The following is a 4263-nucleotide window of genomic DNA, read 5'->3' as shown; positions in this document are numbered from 1 at the left end:
GCTCAGGGAGGTCCTGGAAGGTGAACAAAGATCCTAAATATGGAGCTGGGATTAAATAAACATCATTAATGAGGGTGAGAATTCCTTAATTAGGAATCCTTAATTGCAAGTTAGGCCTGGCTTTAGCTGTGCGACCCCAGCCCCTGAATATGAACCTGAGATTAATTAAACATCATTAAAGGAGAGTGAGATTTGCTTAATTAGGCCCCAAGTTAGGCCTGGCTTTAGCTGTGCGACCCCAGCCCTGAATAATGAATCTGAGATTAATTAATAATAAAAAGAGAGTGAGATTTGCTTAATTAGGCCCCAAGTTAGGCCTGGCTTTAGCAGTGAGAGCCCAGCCCTGAATAATGAACCTGAGATTAATTAATAATTAAAAGAGAGTGAGATTTGCTTAATTAGGCCCCAAGTTAGGCCTGGCTTTAGCAGTGTGAGCCCAGCCCCTGAATATAAATCTGAAATTATTAAACATCATTAAAGGAGAATGAGATTTGCTTAATTAGGAACCCTTAATTCCAATTTAGGCCTGGTTTTAGCTGTGTGACTCCTGCCCCAGCAGGGCTGAAATTTGGGATTTTTTCCCTAAAACCGGGCTCAGATTTGCTGGAATTATGGGATGAGGTGCCCTCAATGATGGATTTGATCCCATTGGAGAGAAAAGGAATTTCCTTGGGAATTCCAGATTCCCACATGGAATTTATCCCTTGTCTGTGAGCTCGGGGTGAATTCCTGGAATGTTCAGGAGCTGATTCCTGACTGGAATTCCCAGTTTTCCAAGGAATTCCTCAGAGGAATGAACTCACCTGGGACAGGTGGAAAGGGCAGAAGTTCAGGAGTTGTGAAATTGGGGAAAAGGAACTTTGGGAAATGGGAAAAAAGAGTTTTGGGATTGGGAAAAATGAACTTTGGGATTGGGGGAAATGAATTTTGGGATTGGGGAAAAAAAAACCTTTGGAATTGGGGGGAAAAAAAACCTTTAGGATTTGGGAAAAGAAACATTTGGAATTGGGAAAAAATGGCCTTTGGGATTAGGAAAAAATGAACTTTGGGAATTGGGGAAAATGACATTTGGAATTGGGATAAATGAATTTGGGATGGGGAAAAACCCTTTTGGGATTGGGAAAAAAAAACCCTTTGGAATTGGGAAAAACCCTTTGAAATTGGGAAAAAACCCCTTTGGGATTTGGGGAAAACCGTTTGGAATTGGGAAAAAAAACCCTTTGGGATTGGGAAAAACTCTTTGGGATTGGGAAAAACTCTTTGGGATTGGGAAAAACCCTTTGGGATTGGGAAAAACCCTTTCCAAGGTGGATCCTGCCCTGAACCCCCTTCCACATGCAGGAACAGCAAAATCCCAAGGAAATCTCTTTCCTGACCCATCCAAACCAAATTTGAGGAGCAGCAAAACCTGGATTTGTGATATTAGACCCAACCTAACCCCCAGCAGCACCTCTGAAGCGTCTCCATCCATTCCTTTTTCCATTTTCTTTTTTCTCCATCCATTCCCTTTTTCCATTTTCTTTTTTCTCCATCCATTCCTTTTTCCATTTTCTTTTTTCTCCATCCATTCCTTTTTCCATTTTCTTTTTTCTCCATCCATTCCCTTTTCCATTTTCTTTTTTCACCATCCATTCCTTTTTTTCCATTTCCTTTTCCTTCCCTTTCAATTCGCATTCCCATTTGAATTTCCATTTTCCCCACCCCCCCAAAAAATCTCCCCGAATCCCTCCTTACCCTGCGGGAAATCGCCGAATTTTTTGGGTCTGGAGTGGTTTGGATCACCCTTTAAACATCGTTACCAGACAGTGTTAGAGTAGAGGCAGAAAATCCAGCACTGTCTAGTAAGATGCCCAGAGAGGACCAGCACGAAAATCGACAATTCCGAGTTCTTCGGGAGGACGGAATTCCAGGAAAAGCCAAATTCCATCAGGAATTTGCCCTGGGGACGAGGAGAGGGGTGGAGGGGGGAGGGTTTGGGATCGTTGGAGGGTTTAGGGAGGGGAAAAAGGGATTTAATTTGGGTTTAAAATGGAGATAGGCGGGGTTAAGGGTGGTTTAAGGGAGGTCTGGAAGGGAAATGTGAGGTTAGACCTGGTTTAGTAAAGGTTTAAAATAGAAACGGGGTTAAGGCTGGTTTAAGGCAGAACTAAAAGGGAAATATGAGGTTAAGTCTGGTCTAATACAGGTTTAAAGTGGAAACGGGGGTTGAGGTGGGTTTAATACAGCTCTAAAAGAAAAATGAGGTTAAATCTGGTTTAATAAAGGTTTAAGATAGAAACAAGGAGGTTAAGGGTGGTTTAAGGGAGGTCTGGAAGGGAAATGTGAGGTTAGACCTGGTTTAGTAAAGGTTTAAAATAGAAACGGGGTTAAGGCTGGTTTAAGGCAGAACTAAAAGGGAAATATGAGGTTAAGTCTGGTCTAATACAGGTTTAAAATAGAAACGGGGTTAAGGATGAATTAGGGCAGGTCTGAAGAGAAAAGTGAGGTTAAACCTGGTTTAATAAAGGTTTAAGATAGAAACAAGGAGGTTAAGGCTGGTTTAAGGCAGGTCTGAAAGAGAAATGTGAGGTTAGACCTGGTTTAATATAGGTTGAAAATAGAAATGGGGTTAAGGCTGAATTAGGGCAGGTCTGAAAGAGAAATGTGAGGTTAAACCTGGTTTAAGACAGCTAAAAGAGAAAAGTGAGGTTAAGTCTGGTTTAATACAGGTTTAAAGTGGAAACGGGGGTTAAGCCAGGTTTAATGCAAATCTAGAAGAGAAAAATGAGGTTAAACTTGACTTAATACAGCTCTGAAAGAGAAAGATGAAGTTAAGCCTGATTCAATCCAGATCTAAAAGAGAAACAAGAGGTTAAGCCTGACTTAACCCACACGAACAAAGAAATCCCAAAGTTCCTTTCCACTCAAAACTTCCCTTTCACTCCCTGGGGTTTAAAAGGGAAGGAAAAAAAAAACCCCAACAATTTTTGGGACAGAATTCCCAAATTTCTCTCATTCCTAAATCGCTTCCTTTTCTTTTGTTTTTGGGACGCAATCCATGGATTTTTCCTGACCCAATCCACAGATTTTTTTTCTGACCCAATCCATGGTTTTTTTCTGACCCAATCCACAGATTTTTTTTCTGACCCAATCCACAGATTTTTTCTAACCCAATCCATGGATTTTTTGGACCCAATCCACAGATTTTTTCTGACCCAATCCACAGATTTTTTCTGACCCAATCCACAGATTTTTTTCTAACCCAATCCACAGATTTTTTTCTAACCCAATCCCCAGATTATTTCTGACCCAATCCATGGATTTTTTTCTAACCCAATCCATGGATTTTTTTCTAACCCAATCCACGGATTTTTTTCTAACCCAATCCATGGATTTTTTTCTGACTTGACCCACAGATTTTTTCTGACCCAATCCACAGATTATTTCTGACCCAATCCATGGATTTTTTTCTAACCCAATCCATGGATTTTTTTCTGACCCAATCCATGGATTTTTTTCTGACCCAATCCACAGATTTTTTCTGACCCAATCCACAGATTTTTTCTGACCCAATCCACAGATTATTTCTGACCCAATCCATGGATTTTTTTCTAACCCAATCCATGGATTTTTTTCTGACCCAATCCATGGATTTTTTTCTGACCCAATCCACAGATTTTTTCTAACCCAATCCACAGATTTTTTCTGACCCAATCCCCAGATTATTTCTGACCCAATCCCCAGATTATTTCTGACCCAATCCCCAGATTTTTCCCAACCTGACCTCCGGATTTTCCCCAATCCAAGTTCACCCCAAATGATAAAATCCCATTTTCCAACCCTCGCCGAGAACCCGCGCGATCCCGAAATTCCAAGCTGGAATTTTTTCCTTCCCCTGGAGCTGCTCGGGAGGGATTTGGGGCCCAAGGTTGGAATTCTTAAGCCGGGTTTAAGCTCCACTCCCGGATTTTGCTGCTGGATTTTTCCACGGAGTGCAGGAAACACCATCATCATCATTACCAGGCAGTATTAGAAACGCAGAAATCATCCAATGCTGCCCAGTAAGATGGTGAGGATATCTCAAGGTCAAGGCTCCAAAATTTGATTTTTTTTTTTTTTTTTTGGAGCAAAAAAAATGAAGGGATTTGGGAAAAAACGTCACTTGGCATTTCGGCTTTTTTAAAAAAATTATTGTTTTTCAGTGAAAAAAAAAAATTGGGAAAAATCACCCTAAAATTTCATGTTCACAGCTTATAAAAGTGGTTTTCTGAAGATTAAAACCTG

General features: G+C 40.7%; 1 long non-coding RNA gene across 1 annotated transcript; it reads left to right on the top strand.

The window, feature by feature from the left end:
- The first annotated feature begins 2094 nt into the window (after window positions 1-2094).
- Window positions 2095-2884, top strand: LOC306816555. The gene is made up of 3 exons (XR_013777708.1): window positions 2095-2185; window positions 2387-2568; window positions 2649-2884. It is a non-coding gene; the product is annotated as an uncharacterized lncRNA (long non-coding RNA).
- The last annotated feature ends 1379 nt before the right edge of the window (window positions 2885-4263 follow it).

Source organism: Erithacus rubecula (genome assembly GCF_903797595.1).
Source record: "Erithacus rubecula genome assembly, contig: scaffold_664_arrow_ctg1, whole genome shotgun sequence".
Classification (NCBI taxonomy): Eukaryota; Metazoa; Chordata; class Aves; order Passeriformes; family Muscicapidae; genus Erithacus; species Erithacus rubecula.
This window is presented reverse-complemented; position numbering and strand designations above follow the sequence as displayed.